The sequence below is a fragment of the Callithrix jacchus genome, chromosome X (genome assembly GCF_049354715.1).
Source record: "Callithrix jacchus isolate 240 chromosome X, calJac240_pri, whole genome shotgun sequence".
Taxonomy (NCBI): Eukaryota; Metazoa; Chordata; class Mammalia; order Primates; family Cebidae; genus Callithrix; species Callithrix jacchus.
In genome coordinates, this window is record NC_133524.1 from 99,807,242 (window position 1) to 99,824,908 (window position 17,667).

Consider the following 17,667-nt stretch of genomic DNA (forward strand, 5'->3'; position numbering starts at 1 on the left):
GAGAGTTCAGGAGGCTGTCCACAAAGCTTGGCTCACAGAGTTTTGAATGAGCCAGTCCTGCAGTGCAGCCCAGGGTCCTCTTAGCATCTGCCCTCTCTGGAGGCACTCTCTAAGCTCCCGGAGTTTTGCAGGTAACCCAGCCCCCAAAGCTCTGGCTTCTTTCAAAAACAGAGCTGGAGGACATATCTGCCAAACTCCTTCACTAACAAGCAATCTCTTCTCTGGCAGCCCTGCTCTGCCCTTCTGCTGAAATAATTGAGCACAGAAGTATGTGCACATGAGTGCATGCATAGGTGTGTACTAGGGAGAGGTGGGGGGATGCCATTATATTGCCTGGGGAGGAGAGGATTCTCGTTTTTCTGTTATCTTACTAGCTGCTTCCTTTTCCAGGTATTTGATTTTGCTGCCCTCTCTCCTTTCTTTTCCTGGCTCTCGGGAGGCTCCCTGCTCTGTGTCCTAAGGCTATACTGTCCCAGAGTCCATCTGCAGCAAAACACTAAAAAGTCTGCAGGCATCAGGAACCAGGTACAGAATGGACTAAATCAGGAAGTGGAGAGCAGGAGAGGGGACTCATCTACCTAGTGTGCCTAGTGGTTAGGAGCCTGGAATCTGATGACAGATTGTCTAGGTTCGAAATGTTGTTCATATTCTACCACCAATGTAACCTCTCTGTGCCTCAGTAGCCTTGCCTATAAAATGGAGATAACAGTACCTTCCTTATAAGAGTGTTTCACAGATTCAATGCATAATTATCTATAAAGTAGTTAGAACAGGGTTGGACATATACCAAGCACTCAAAACCTATTAGCTATTAGTTTTAGTCTGTCTTCCAAGATTTGTTCCCAGCTCCCAAGCTGCCGGGGGCTCCTATTAGTTACCTGCCCTGATGAGGGTGCCTGCCCTCTTTAAAGGGGCCATGGCACCTTTAAGGGTTTCTCTCCATGGAACTTGGGCTCAGCCCTAGCCAAGTGTGATCAGTCCTGGAGCTCTGGAGACCTCTAGGAAGTGCTGCTTGTGCTGGATCCAATGCAGTGATTCCTTTGGGGCTTAAGGCCTAGTAGTCTTCTCCACACAGAGGACAGACCGGTCTAGATTTGGGGAAGAGGTAGATGCCTGAGTAGAAAAAATCACAAGCTATTATTCCTTTGCTTTTACCCAACAACATTCAACATGGAAGACTTTTGTGACCAAAGGTGTGGTGCGTTTACCAATTTCCCACACACCAAGCAAGCAATCAATTCTGCAGCAGACACCAGCTAGACGTCCTTCAATTCAATTCTGATGCTACATACCTGGAAACAGCATCAGATCTCGCAGGTTGAGGGCTCAGTCTCCAAGACTGTCTCCCACTTCCAATGCCAATCACAAGCCCCAGGTTATTTTGCCTGTGCTTCTGACTGGCTATAAATTGGGGCTCCCATGAACCCCTCTGCAGGTTTGATCAATTTGCCAGACCAGCTCACAGAACTCAGGGAAACACTTAATTTTACTAGTCACAAAGGATATTTTAAAGAATACAAATGAATGGCCAGTGAAGAGATACAAAGGGTGAGATCGGGAAATTCTGAGCACAGGAGCTTCTGTCTCTGTGGAGTTGGGATATGCCATCCTCCTGGTGGGCAGATGTTCTAACTCCATGTTTGGCTATCCACAGACTTCTCAAATCCTGTCTTTTTGGGTTTTTATGGATACTTCATTATGTAGGTTTAATTGATTAAATCATTGACCATCAGTGATCAACTTGACTCTCAGCCCTCTCCCCTTCCTAGGGGGCTGGGGGTGTGGCTGAAAGTCCCAGTCCTCTAATCCTGCCTTGGTCTTTCTGCTGACCAGCTCCCTTCCTGATGCTACCTATCTGCTGCCAGCCCTCAGTCAACTCATTAGCATACAAAAAGGCATCACTTTGGGATTCTAAGGATTTTAGGAACAGTATAGTCAAGAACTGCAGGAGATGCCAGACAAGGGTCAGAGAGGCAGTCTTTGCCTGCAAGGGCTGAGGAAGGCACTTCTTGCCCTCAACAAGAGCATGCTCCCCACTGACATCCACCTATGCAGTTTGCCAAAGAGGTTACCTCAGAAGGTTCATCAGCCCATGGCCTAAAAGATTAGTCGAGTTTCAAATCAATCAATACTCCAGTGTAGTGAAAAGAGGAAAAATAGTTGTGAGCTCCAGGCCAACTTTTGGAGAAGGAAAAAACTAAAAATAGCTGAGCTTTTAATTTTTTTTTTTTTTTGGTGTGGTGGGGGGTGAGTAGAGCTTGAGGAGGGCTAGAGCTGAGCAGGATGCAAGAAACATTTGTTCTACGTGCTCCAGAAAGAAGTGGGTGTGTTTGAATTAAGTTGTTTGGATCACTGCCCAGAGTGGTCACACATCGCCCCAGATCAAGGATCCCCTTGCCACCAGAATCCTCTTTGCAGTGAGCACCTCACCCCTACCCTCTGCCTGCATCTGTTGCAACTTCTGGTCTTCCTGTTAGCAGTGGCAAATCTGTATGGGTCTGCAGCAACCTCAAGTTTTGCCTTCTCAGAAGAAAGAATTTGATGGAGGGGCATAAGGCAGAAAGACTGAGGCAAGTTTAAGAGCAGGAGTGAAAGTTTCTGAAAAAGTTTTAGAGCCAGAAAAAAGGAAGTAAAATATACTTGGAAGAGGACCAAATAGGCTACTGGAGAGATTCAATTGCATGATTTGTCCTTTGACTCGGGGTTTTATATGTTGGCATGGTTCTGAGGGTTTGCATCCCTTCTCCCTAGATTCTTCCCTTGAGGTGTGCTGTCCACATGTGCACTGGCCTGCCAGTACTTGGAGGGGCTGCATGCACAGTATGTTTACTAAAGTTGTAAGCATGCTCACTTGAGGCATTCTTCCCTTACTAGTTGAGTGTTCCTAAAGGAAGGCCATATACCAGTTAAACTCTGCCATTTTGCCTCTTAGTGTGCATGCTTTTGTCTGGTACCTGTGAACTTAAGCTATCAGTTTACATTGCCAAGGTGAAATTAAACAAAACTGTTTTAGGGTAAAGATCTTGAATTCCACAAGAAACTTCCTTCTGACAAATTATGAGAGAGGTATGTAGCTTTTTGTCTTTGTAGCTATCTTATTTAGAAATAAAATGAGAGACAAGTTTGCCTTATGTAGTTCCCAGCTTGACTTTTTCCTTTGGCTTAGTGACTTTGGGGTCCTGAGATTTATTTTCCTTTTCGCAACACCTTAATGCAAGGGCTGAGAGCAGCTTTAGCTCTACCTTTGCTGATACAAGCTGCCAACGGCTCAGCAAGCCAAGCCAAATGAAAGCATAATTCAAATAAAGTAGCCTTAAACCAATACAGCCTCCAGGCACACTCCCCTGTTCCCTTAAGACACATTTCAGATAGCTGTCCCTAAGTTCCTGCTATATAAAATGCCTAAAACTTTGTTCCTCTCCTTCCCTTTCTCCCTCCACCCCAGTCCTGGAGACTTTCTTGTCTGGTCTTTATCCTGGAGCTGACATGCCTAGGTCAATGAATGCTTACACTTTTCTTTCTTTCTTTCTTTCTTTTTTTTTTTTGAGACAGAGTCTCACTCTGTTGTTCAGGCTGGAGTGCAATGGTGCGATCTCAGCTCACTGCAACCTTCGCCTCCCGGATTCAAGTGATTCTCTTGCCTCAGCCTCCAGAGTAGTTGTGATTACAGGTGTGCACCACCATGCACGGCTAATTTTTGTATTTTTAGTAGAGATGGGGTTTCACCATATTGGTCAGGCTGGTCTCCAACTCCTAACCTCAGGTGATTTGCCTGCCTTGGCCTCCCAAAGTGCTGGGACTACCGGCGTGAGTCACTGCGCCCTGCCACACTTTTCTTTCTTTCTTTTTTTTCCTTGAGATGGAGTCTTGCTCTGTCGCCCAGGCCAGAATGGTGGCATGATCTCAGCTCACTGCAACCTCTGCCTTTCAGGTCCAAGCAATTCTTTGCCTCAGCCGCCTGAGTAGCTGTTACAGGCACCTGCCACCACACCTGGCTAATTTTGGTATTTTTAGTAAAGACGGGGTTTCACCATCTTGGCCGGGCTGATCTTGAACTCCTGACCTCGTGATCTGCCCACCTCAGCCTCCCAAAGTTCTGAGATTACAGGCATGAGCCACCACGCCCTGCCTGAATGCTTACACTTTTCATCTAAGGTCTCTCATGCCTGTGCTTCATGCCCACATCAGCCAGCATATCTACCCTCTGCCCCTAAGAGTATTTCCTTTAGCATCTCAACACTGGGTCCCACATGAGAAGGAGAGAAGAGAAGCCAGGAAACAGTCTCAGCAGGGAAGGCTGAGGTAAGCTCCCCAGAGTGGAAGCCATATGTTACACCCCTTCTGAACTCCTTCCTGCACCTCTTGTGTCCAACACATAGTGGATAGAAGGCTGATGGCAGTAAGAATCCGCTCCATCCTTGCTGGGTGACTGACGGCCATTTCCCACTGTCAGCACTAAACAGTCAGAAGTTCTGCAGAGGCAGCTTGGTCCCCTTTCTTCCCACTCCCTCAAAACTCCTGCGCTGAGCTAGCAGCAGCCTCACCATAGCCTGCCGTGTTCTCAGTTCCATTAGGGCCAGCCTGGAAGGGACCTGAAGAAAAAGGTCCTGCCTGTTTTTGTTCTGTGCGGATATGGTCTGGGTGATTCTGGTAACCAGGCACAGCTCCCTGACACCACATACACACAGTTAAATGAGCAACTATTGTATGCCAGGTAAATGAGAGCAAAGTGGCCAAGGATAATCATGGATGAGATAATTTGCCAATATGTCAAATAACAGTAAGATGCACACTGTTGAAAAATGAAATTTTCTTTACAGAAATCGCCAGGAACCTAATAGAATCCTACATTAAGCACTCTTAAGGGCTGTGTGGCACACTGCAAACATCAAGTCCTAGTTCTTTTAAGGTTTCTCAGACGACTAGCTGATCAGTCTTGGGAATGTTAAATTCTGAGCCTCACTTTTGTTATCTATAAAATGGTGGTGACGATAATTTCTTGTGGGACAAAAGTGAGGTAACAGATAGTCATTGCAGTAAGGGAGAGTGCACACTATGAGGAATTGGGGGAACCTCAGTAAGAGTGTTAGGAATGACTTATAGGATTTGGATTTACATGATTTTGGGAGGGTGGAAGGAAATGGGACTTTACTCTTGATTGGATGCTGTCAGGAAGCAGGGTAGTTCTCTAACTGCATATTTCAATAAGTTATCTATAAGGAGGGAAGATTAGAGCAAAGATAAAGATGTAATTAAAGAAGCAGCTATTCATATTCCCCAGAATAGAGGGAAGTTTGATCACATCTATGGCTTAAACACTGTTCATGTTTTACCTGTGTTCAGATCTGATTACACAGTGGTCTTGTTATGTCTTGATTACAGAGGGGCCTTTTCTGATGTTGATAGTCTGTGAAATTGTTTAGCAGTGGAACAGCAATTCCCAACCTGTAGGGCTGACAGGGGCTGCTTGTTTCTTTTTAGTGCCTCTCTTATAGCCAAGGGCTAACTAAGTCAAGCTGCAGATAATTAATCAACGATATACAGGTTTTCACCATTGCCAAGATTTTGCTGATCAGGAGGTTGTTGAGAGAACGTAATCTGGGCCTTGCATGGTGACTCACACCTGCAAGGTGTGAGTCAATCCCAGCATTTTGGAAGGCCGAGGCGGACAGATTGCTTGAGCTCAGGAGTTTGAGACCAGCCTGGGCAACATGGCAAAAACTCATCTCTGCAAATATACAAAAAATTAGCCAACCATGGTGGCTTGTGCCTGTAGTCTCAGCTACTTTGGAGGCTGGGATGGGAGGATCACCTGAACCTGGTAGGCAGTGGTTGCAGTGAGCTGAGATCACGCCATTGCACTCCAGCGTGGGTGAGAGAGTGAGACCCTGTCTTGAAAAAAAAAAAACCAAACAAACAAAAAAGAGGATGTAATTTGTAGTATGACTAGAATAAGTCTGTTCTGCTCATTATGTTGCAGATGAGTTGTTGCCTACTCTAATAAGACAATATTTGTGCAGTGGCATTTGAAAGTTTGGCAGGACACATTAGCCAACTGTATTACTAGCAACTATAATAATTTAAAAAAATTATTAGTCCAGGAAACAAATGGTTTCATTTTTCAGCTGTTCTACTTATCTTGTAGTATATAGGTGCAGCAGGAAGTATTTGCTATAGCATAAAATTCCCCTTGACTAGTTAAGGGGAAATCAAGGGTAATGTGATTGTCCATAACAATAAGAACTACTAAATTTAAAAGTAGTTTATTGGGCTTTCAGACTAAAAGTTATGTTATTTAGGACTTTTGCTGGGGTCAGAAACGCATTTTGAACCATTTTTGCTAGTTGCATTATTTCTAATGTGGTAATTGCTGCTCACATAATATGCATGAAGAAGCAATCTAGGAGTTCTCCAAAGTACCTCGTTTTGGAGGTAATTGGGCAATTTTGGGATAAGTTTAAAATTTATTTTTAGAGAAACATGATCCTCTGGAAGACTGGTAATTTAAAGTATCCGAAAGTCTGAAAACTGTGTTAAACCTGCAGCCTAAGTTAGGGTGTGACATTGACGCCTGATGCCCATATATGAAGTAGTACTGCAGTAGGACACAGATTGTATTGGGAGTAAAAGTATTACTAGCATTTATGACAAAAGGAGTGAGCCCATTTTGTGTTCCTCAAAGTTGACAGTTTTTGAGTAAAAAGTTCTTGCAAAGCAGGCTGGTGTCTCTGAAGGTCTGTGTAGGGTATGGAGAATTCTTTAACAGAAATAAGCAATGTAGGTTGTTTCTTCTTCCAGTCAATGAAGAAGCATGGCTGAATTTAGAGTGTCACAGCAACAGACAGTGTGAAGGGGAAAACAATAATATATCCTAGGAGGTTAGGCAACATGCTAAAAAGTGTTGAGCTATTTTTGTTAATAGAAGAGTTTACACAGTGTGGGGAACCGTTACATTTAGTGGAGATCTAGAACTAAGCTAATTAATATTTTTACATGTTTTGCTATTACTGTTACAGCTTTCAGACAAAATAGCTATGCCTGAGCTGCTGGATCTAATGAAAGCCTGAAATGAGCAACATACCTCCGACCATTCTCATAAGAGAAAGTTAGTACTCTTAGCACCTATCCAGAAACTTTATGAACAAAACAAAATCTGAAATCTGGAAAAATCCAGGGGTTTGTAAATCTGAAATCTTGGAAAAATTTTTTGGTAGACAGGTATTATATCAGTTGTTGTGCTTAAATATGATTATGTTTTCTTTGACTTGAAAAGTATTCAATCATTGAAATACATTTATATTTCCATCTTTTACTTATATCCAGAAGATAAATTCTGTTTTTAATTTGTCAGATTACTTTATACTAAATTTGGTAGACAAAGTTTTCATAACAGTTTGACTTAATTAAAAGTTGGAAAAATTTATAGAAACCTAATTATTCCTTTTACCCTTTCTTTAATAGGGTGAAAGGGCAAATTTTTGTGTCATCTCATGGCTATTTTAGGAAACCCAAATATAGTTTAGGCATAAAAGACATCTTAAGGGCCGGGCGCGGTGGCTCAAGCCTGTAATCCCAGCACTTTGGGAGGCCGAGACGGGTGGATCACGAGGTCGAGAGATCGAGACCATCCTGGTCAACATGGTGAAACCCCGTCTCAACTAAAAATACAAAAAATTAGCTGGGCACGGTGGTGTGTGCCTGTAATCCCAGCTACTCGGGAGGCTGAGGCAGGAGAATTGCCTGAACCCAGGAGGCGGAGGTTGCGGTGAGCCGAGATTGCGCCATTGCACTCCAGCCTGGGTAACAAGAGCGAAACTCCGTCTCAAAAAAAAAAAGACATCTTAATAGTTGTATTATTCTGCTTTTGGGAAAGGCAAAATTAATAGTTGTTAGAAAGGACAAAATAAATATCTAAAGTAAGAAATACTTATAGTCATTTTGTAAACTCACTAAGCAATAAGGAATGACTATTAGAAAATTAGCTTTTTGTTTAAAAATAAAGGCTTTTAAAAATGACTTTAGAATATTTTGCAAAGCTCTGAGAATTAACAGCATAATTTGGTGACAAAAAGAAACCTCTACTAGTCTGGGCATAAAATAATTTAGTCATTTTGAGATGGAGGAGGTATTCCTCTTAGGGGCCTGCAGGCCCCCAAGCATAGAAATAAAGGAAAGTCTTGAGTTCCTTAGAGGGAAATTCCAGATACTTAGCTAGTAAATAAGCAACTCAATAAACAGGAAGGTAATGTAATAGTAGCTTAAAACAATAGCCAAGGAAGTTGGAATCGCAGGATGTTTGATTCCCCTATAGAAACTAAAGACAACATCTCAACATATGTCCCTGAGTTGTTTATCAGAAACTTGGAACCCCACCAAATGGATCCACTGACGTGTAGACCTCAGATAGGGAGGAACTGAGAACTGAACTCTGCGGCTGTTCTTTGTTCTATGTTTCTTCCTGAGGGGCCTAGAGGAGGTCACACTAAAAGCCAGAGCTAATATTCTTTGCAGCTGATTCCCCCCACCCCCCATTTTTTTTTTTAAACAACGCCTCACTCTGTGGCCCAGGCTGGAGTGCATTGGCACAATCATGGCTCACTGTAGCCTCAACCTCCAAAGCTCAAGTGATCCTCCCACCTCAGCCTCCCGAGTAGCTGGGACCACAGGCTTGCACCACCATGCCCAGCTAATTAAAAAAAAATTTTTTTTTGTAGAGATAGTCTCACTATGTTGCCCAGGCTGGCTGACACCACATTTTTAGACAAGGCTTCATCTCCCTGACCAATTGCAAATCAAAAAATCTTTGAATCCACCTGTAGGCCCCTGCTTTGAGATGGCTTGCCTGTTTAGGTCAGATCAATATGTAGCATTTATGTATCGATTTATGACTTTGCCTGTAACCTCCGCCACTTGCCTTTAAAAATCCTTACCTGTAAGCTATCCTGGAGTTCCGGTCTTAAGCATTAACTGCTTAATTCTCCTTGCTGGGCACCCTGTAATAAAGGCCTCTCTTTCCATACAATCCCAATGTCAGTGTTTGGCCTTACTGCACTGCGCAGGTGGACTTCAGTTTGGTATAGTAACAATTTTACAGAAAAAAGTCTCAAATTTAATTTTACTCATTTGGCATATTATTTATATAACAATTTATAGCAAACTATTTATTAATATACCTTTATATGTGTGCATTTATGCATAAATGTAAAAAAGGTTATTATCCAAAGCTTTTAACTATCTTTAAACAGAATTAATTTATCTATATGTTAAATAAAATAATACATATTGTACTAATCATATGAATAAACTATAACAACTTTCTTAATAAGGTGAATAAAAATAATAGTCACTATCTTACACACATATTTATATTTCTCTGTAATTATTGTACCTAATATAACTAACCATTATTATAGTTTTATTTAATTAAAATAACCAACTTTTTTCAGACACAAGAGAAAACTAGAGAACAGAAAACTAAAAGCTTTTTGGCTTTTTTTCCCCCATAATTAGTTATTGTCATTTTACAGGGTTAGGAGGCAAATGGGTACAAAACATTATCCAGAGGCTTTTGTATGTTTTGTTAGTTGATATTCATTAAAAAAAAAAAAAGTAAACCTATGTATCTGTATTTTTCTTTTCTTTTTGAAACTATCTAGACATCCAAAGATTATTTACAGTTCACTAGGTCTAAGGTCTTTTAAAAACTTATTTTTATTTTAGAGACTGGCATCTTACTCTGTTGCCCAGGCTGGAGTATGATGGTGTGATCATAGCTCACGTTAACCTTGAACTCCTGGGCTCAAGCAATCCTCCTGCCTCAACTTCCCAAGTAGCTGGGATTACAGTTGCACACCACTATGCCCACTAATTTTTAATTTTTTTGTAGAGATGGGGGCCTCACTGTGTTGCTGAGGGTGATCTTAAACTCCTGGACTCAGGAAAGAGATCCTCGTGCCTTGGCCTCCTAAAATGCTGAGATTACAGGTGTGAGCCACCACATCCAGCCTGTTTTTTTTTTTTTTTTTTTTTTTAATAGAAATCAGGAGATTTTACAGGCTCAAGCCTGTAATCCCAGCACTTTGGGAGGCTGAGGCAGTCAGATCACCCAAAGCAAGGAGTTCAAGACCAGCCTGGCTAACATGGTGAAACCCCGTGTCTACTAAAAAATACAAAAATTGGCCGGGTTTGATGGGCGCATTCGTGGTCCCAGATATTTGGGAGGCAGAGACGTGAGAATCACTTGAACCTTGGAGGTGACTGTTGTGGTGAGTTGAGTTTGTGTCACTGCACTCTGGCCTGGGTGACAGAGAGAGACTTCAATTCTAAAAACAAACAAACAAACAAAAAACGAAAGACAGAGAGAGAAAAGAATGAAAGAAAAGAAAAAGAAATCAGGAAGGTAGTGGCCATAAAAGATGAACTGAAATCAGAAGTTCCTTAGGATCCCCAATTCAGAACCTCATGGAATTCTGAGCCCACTCAGAATTCTCAGAAATCTTGAGAAAGACACTGGACTTCCCTGGTAAGGGACAGAATGGAGCTCCAACCGACTATAGTTGAATTGGAATGGACAGGATGACACTCTGCTGACATTTAGCTTACTTGTGCACTTAGGGCAGGACAGGCACAGGGTAGGTGCTCAATGTTAGTTGTGTCTGAATCTTAATTTTGTTAATGTCTGTAATATTCCTTCCAGAGGAGATTATAAGCTAAGGACAAGGGTTGCATCCAGAAACCATCCCACTTCTCTGTATTCCCCTCAATGTCTGACAAAGTGCTAGATACGAGATAAGAAGACAAGAGAAAAGACAAAGGTCAGCATCTAAGTAATTTTTTTTTTTTTTTTTTTTTTTGAGAAAGAGTCTCACTTTTTTGCCCAGGCTGGAGTTCAGTGGCTCAATCAGGGCTCACTGCAACCTCAGCCTCCAGAGCTCAAGTGATCTACCCACCTGAGCTCCTGAGTAGCTACGACTACAGGCATGCACCACCACACCCAGCTAATTTTTAAATTTTTTGTAGAGATGGCGGGGGTCTCACTATGTTGCCCAGGTTGGTCTTGAACTCCTGGCCTCAAGTGATATTCCTCCCTTAGGCTTCGCAAAGTGTTGGGATTATAACTGTGAGCCACTGTGCCTGACAGCCTCTAAGTATTAACAGGGAATTGCCATCTACTGTGCTATGTCCCAGGCTGAGGTGGGATATGAACCCAATTTGGCTAGCCACAAAGCCTAAACCCCTAACCATTATGCGTTACGTAGCCTGCTTCAGGACCCATCTCATCTTGCCTTTCCCCAGATGATCCTCTCCAGAACAAAGCATGACTAATGTGTCCAGGGCAGGCCCACAAAATGAAGGGATTGAGGGCTGCAATGCAGAGAAGAAGGTGTGTCTATAGGGAGCATGATTTCCTGTGTGAAATTTCCCTAGCCATTCTCCTGGCTCCCACCCCAAAAGCCAGCTTGGCTTGCCACAGCAGACTGCCCTTGCCTATAGGGCTGCCAGATTCACTAATAAATATATAAGGCAGTCAGTTAAACTAGACTTTCAGACAAACAATGAGAAATATCTCAGTATAAGTATGACCCATCCAGTATTTTGGATATACTTATGCTAAACAGTTATTCATTGTTTATCTAAAAGTCAAATTTAATTGAGTTGAGCATTATGTATTTTATGTGACAACCCTACTTGCCTGGGCATGATATTTCAAAGAGCAGAGGAATGGGGGCCTTCTGGGATTTCCCATGTAGTGGTTTCAGCAAGGGGAACCTAATACCTGCTTTTGTTGTTGGCAGCCCTTGAGGCAACTGCTTCAAGCATGATGCTTAAGGTAGTGTTCCCGTGCTGGTACAGGCTGACCAACTTGTTCTGGTTTTCCCAGAACATACCCATTTTTAGCACTGAAAGTCCCACATCTTGGGATTTCTTTGTTCCTGGCAAACCAGGATGATTGGTCACCCTAGTGATGGACATATCCAGAGGTGCTGGAGATGTTGAGAGACAACAAATACATAAAGAAACTACTAGGTGGGTCTCAAAGAGTCTCAACATTTCTTCCAAGCACATATCTTTGGCTCCATTTTAAAGACAGGCAGGTTCAGGGGAAGTGTAGGAATCCTGGATCTGAAAGGTGTTGGTTCTAGAGATCACTAAAGTTCAGCCTCTTTTTTAAATGCTTATCAAGCATTTGCAGAGATAGTCTGTCACCCCATTTGGTGATTATTATTATTGTTATTATACTTTAGCATAACAACAAATTCTTAGGCACTGTGGTAAAAATTTTATGTTCAGTATCTTGTGTGATTTCTTTTTCTTTCTTTTTTTTTTTTTTGAGACTGAGTTGCTCTGTCGTCCAGGCTGGAGTGCAGTGGCACCATCTCGGCTCACTGCAACCTCTGCCTCCTGGTTCAAGTGATTCTCCTGCCTCAGCTTCCCAAGTAGCTGGGAGTACAAGGGTGTATCACCATGCCCAGCTAATTTTTGTAGTTTTAGTAGAGACGGGGTTTCGCCATGTTGACTAGGCTGGTCTCAAACTCTCGACCTCAAGTGATCCTCCTGCCTCAGCCTCCCAAATTGCTGGGATTTTAGGCATGAACCACTGCATTCGACCTTGTGTAATCTTTTTAATAACCTTGTGAGGTCACCACTATTATTATTCCTTTTTTAGAGATGAAAAAATGAAGACTCAGAGAAGTTAAATCATTGCCCAAAGTCACGGAGCTGGTATTTGGCAGAGCTAATATCAACCCCAGTTGTGCTTGACTTTAGAGTCTATGTTATTAACTGCTATATTCTACTGCTCATAGAGAGCCATCTGGAAGGCCCAGTGATCATCTCAATGTCTAGCTAAAATTCTTCATGCTGCAGTTCTAACAACTTCCCTCTTACTCAACTATCAGTTATCAGTGGAAGAGGATAGTTACTTCCAGGAAGCCCAGGAATAGCCATTCTCTTCAAACCCAGATCTCACTGCAAGAGCCAGCTCCACCCCAGTATCCGCTAGTCGCCTCCATGTTGCCCCTTTTGAGGAAATTTGAGGAGAGCTGAACAGCTCCTGCCCCCCATGATGGAGAGCTCTATTGGCTCTTCAGGCTTGAAGCTTAGGTTCAGTGGCTCTCCCTAAGGCCAGCTCCTTGGAAGGGGTCTCCTGGGCAAAGAACTGAATAGACCTTCTGTGGACCCTCTACTGCAGCAGCAGTAGAGCCAGGGTGGAGAGAACATCCCAGTGAGGGTTTGTTTTTCTTTTGAAGGTTTCTGCTGTGAGGAAGGAGAAGAAGCTATAGGAAGCTGCTGCCACTGTACCCTTTGAAACCTTTCCAAGAACTGCTGGATTCAGCCTGTGGAAATAATTGCAGTGCTTTAGAAATTTTGAAGGATTTTCAAGGATAACTCAAGGAGCATGTAAAACCCTCTTTGGAGGGTCCTTAGGGGGAATTGCTTCTTAGACTTTGTGGTTTTGGATTAATTGTGCTTAAAGAAAGAAACCATTTTTCTCTGTGGGCCGGCGTGTGCACAGCCTAGGGAAGGGCAGGCCAGGATGCAGGATGCATTTACGCCTCCCTACTGTCAGGGCTGGAGGTAGGCGACACCTCAGCAGAGACTGCAGGCAGCCTCAGCTCCAGGTCCTAATGCCTGTCATGAACTCCTGGCTATCACAGAGAAAATCTCATAGCAACAGAGTTCCTCAGGAAGGAACATTTGGAGGGTGGGGGCTTTCCAAGGTACAAAGAGCCTGCTTCATCCTACTTAGAGGCAGGAGGAGGCAGCACATTTTTTCTCTCTGTGTGCCAGGATATAGGCTGTCACTTGGGTGCATGCTGGTGGGGAGATCAGCTGCCCAGTCCTCCTCCTGGGCTTGACCAGGATGGGGGAAGAGGAAGTGGGGATGACAAGCCTCAGCTAAGAGGCAAGGGTGGGGCAGGTCTCTGTATGGGGTATTGGGGTATTTGCTCTAAGCTCCAGCAACATAATCTGTGCTTACCTGGGAGTGTGCAGCTCTCATCAGAGAGCACCGAGGTTCCCTTTCTTCTCTGTCTTGGCTGCTAGCAGTTTCCCAAGGAAGGTACCCCAACCTCAATGTTAGACAATCTGCTCCATAAGTGCCCAGCTTTGGGTTGAAGTGTCACCCACAGCCCACAGTGACACCTTTCAACCATGGAAGCAACCAGAGATGAAGGGGTTGGCCTGGTTTCTCTGAAAGGGACAGCATATGATGGTAATGATGATCATCATGATGATGATGTTGGAGGGGGTGGAATCACATCTCTAAAAGGCTGCTCTGGGCAGTGGCCTTGAAAGAAGGAGGCTTGGGCAGCTGCCAAAGGCAGACCCTTCAGAGACAGATGCAGTTCTCAGTCTTTGTGGGGTCAGTAGATGGGCAAGGAGGGGGCTTGTTCCCCTAGAAGGCTGCCTCTTGGGCTGAGAACCATTCTGGCTTCCGAGGGCTCATGTCTTGCCCTCCCACAGGGAGCAAAGCAAGATCAGCAACTCCTCTTCCCCATCCAGCGAGGTTCCTAGGAGTCTTCTCCTTAGGCTAGGGGCAGCCTATATTTCACAAAAGATCAGTGTTTCAGAGACACAAGCAGAAGGGGGTAGGCAGAGTGGATGTTTGTGTGAGGACAGTGGAGGCTGGCTAACCTGCCATGGTGACAGCGTCACTCTCATAATCCACCTGAGGTCAGTGGATTACGATAGTAGACCCTGTGGGACCTGCACACTATTGTCACTCAACCCAGCCTGAAGGAATTTTCAAATGAGTTTTCAATAGAATAAGTCAGAAATGCATAAAATTACAGATTCCAACCATACTAAAGGGCATAGAGTGAAAAGTCTCCCTCCCACTCCACACCCCTAATTCCCTTCTCCAGAGGTAGTCACTCTTACCAGGCTATATGCATCCTTATAGAAATATTGGAGATTTCTCTTGGAAATATATATTTTCTTTCTTTCTTTCCCCTTCCCTTCCCTTCCGTTTCCCCTTCCCTTTCCCCTTCCCTTCCCCCTTCCCTTCCCCCTTTCCTTTCCCCTTTCCTTTCCTTTCCTTTCCCCTTTCCCCTTCAGCTCTAATTTTTAATTTTTTTTGTAGAGACACAGTCTGACTATACTTTCCAGGCTGGTCTCAAACTCCTGGACTCAAGCAATCCAGCAGCCTTGGCCTCCCAAAGTGCTTGGATTATAGGTGTGAGCCACTGTGCCCAGCCTTTTTTTTCCCTTCTGGATCAGTCTGAAGTGTAATTCTGATGGTTCCTCTTTTCTGTTCAATTATGCACAAAGAACAAAGTAGGAAAAATAGTATAATAAACCTCCATGTACCCATCTCTCAGCTTCAATAATTAGCAATATTTGACCAACGTTATTTCATCTAACCTTGTTACACTAAAATTTTCTGGAGTGAAAAAATGTCAGGTGTCATGACATTTTACCTATAAATATTTCTCTGTTCATGTCTAGTGGATAATGACCCTTTTAAAAACATGATCACCATGTCATTATCACACTTAACAGATCAAAAAGTCCTTAATATCATCTGATCTCCACTGACTTTTGCTGACTGATTTGGAATCCCACTGATGCTACAAACTGCAGGAAGTCTGCCTCTGAGCTGGATTTCAAACGTGGGCCTCCTACTTCACCTGAGAAGTGTAGAAGGTTGAAAACTTGGGCTACATCATCCCAAAGCCTATCAATTCTCCCCTTGGCCCCCGGGTATTCTTGCTCAGGGCAGAAGCTCCCTATTCACACATTCTTTTCACAGCAGAACAACCTCCCAAGCAACTTCCAAGCAATTAAGGGTCTGGAGAGAGGCATTCTCTAGAGATGGCTCTGGTCTTTGCCTGCTAGATGCCATTGGGAAAGTTGTCTCAGTATCCCATCAGTCGGATTGAACAAATAACGTTGGTTCCCCAGAAAAAATACTAGTTTTATTTCTACTTTGCTCAGAAATCACATCAAACATGCATCCTCTCTGCAGGGACAACCCTGCAAAAGTTGGCCAAGTTTTTATGGTGATGGAGGTGGGTTCTGTGGACAGCTTGCTTCTTCACATTACTAGTAGCTATGTGGTAGTCCTCAGGCATTCTTTACCTGAGATTTTTCATGTATATTTTGGCTTCCAGGCTACTCTACTCCATCCCAAGCCACAGGAATCTTCCCCTCACAAATATACCTCATGGCCTGCTCCATCTATCCTTGCACGGTTCCTCGAACCTTTAGGAAAGGCAGAAGATCACTCTCCACTCTCTACCCTCTATCTGCCATTTCAAAGTATATGACATCTCTGGCCCTCAGCCCTTGGTTCTCTTGGCCAGAAAGGCATGGTCTAGCCAATCGGCATGAAGTTGGGTGTGGAAAGTTCTAACCACAAGTACATAGGACATAATATACTGCCTGCCAGCCAGCCAGCCTTCTATGCCAGGGCTAGGAAAGCTGTAAGAAACAACCAGTTGTCTTTTAAAATTTGGTCTGGGAAGACATTATCTTGGGAATGAGAAGCAAAGCCTCAGCTCTAGAAGCCCAAATGGTAGCAGGTGATTCCAGGCTTTTACTGGTACTGTACCTTCTCTCCTCCCCTTTTTGATCTTCTCTGTGTTCAGGTAGAAGTGAGCCACTAGATTGGGCACTTGAGCCCTTATTTAGTTTTTCCTGGTAGAAATTCACCGGATTTCCCTGAGTTTCAGAGTTCGGTCTACACAGTGGAGCAAAGAGAACTTGCTCTGTGGCCTTCAATAATCGGATACTATGGGATCATAGAGCAGAGAGTGGAGGTAATAGCCAACTGTTTTTGAGTTATTTGCAAGAAAGCTGCACAACCAAACCAAGCTATGATCAAGGGGGCCCAGATTCTCTGAGGTATCATCAGAATTGCATGAAGCAAATTGTTTACGAGTTTCATACAATCCTGCATTGTTCCCACAGGCATCCAGTACAGGCAGCAGGCTGCCACCAAGAAGGCTGGCAGTGCCCTCTTGAGGAATCTCTTAGCACTGCCAGGAGTCCAGCTGGACTCTGGAGAATATTTTGCCAAGGTCACCCAGCAGAACCAATGGAAGCAGAATCACAGAAACGGGTTGGGGTGTGTAGATAAAAAATGGCTTCTGGAAGACCTGGGAAGATACCCTATGAGGTCTGCAGGGAGCCCTCAGGAAAGGTCGGCTGATGAGGTGCTGAGGCAGTGTCGGGGTGTACAGAGCAATGAGAACACACTAGATCCTAGGGAGTTGGAAACCTTAAGGCACTGGGATGAGTGAGACATGGGCACCTGGCTGGGCCCCTTTTCTGTCCCTGGGCATAAGAACAAGCATAAGAACAAGGAGAAGACAGGGAATGCGGAGAGAGAAAAAGAAGGGAACAGAGAGAGACAGACACACAGAAATGGAGAAAGAGACAGGTAACAGAGACAGAGATTGAGACTTGGAGAGGAGATAGAATGAATATTAGGGCAGTGGAGATTGAGTAAAGGAGAAGAGACATGTGTGTTAGGGGGATGTGCTTGGTAAATCGGCATCTGTGAGTTTACTGGGCACACATATTTTCTTCCCAGTAGCCTTGCCAACCACAGAGCTGCTGCTGAGAATCTAGGGGAAGCTTTGTGAGAGGGCTCAGTCAGAATTATGTCCTCTGTGTGCAGAGCTGTCTCATCTATTCGAGCTGTGAAGGATCTTTTCTCTC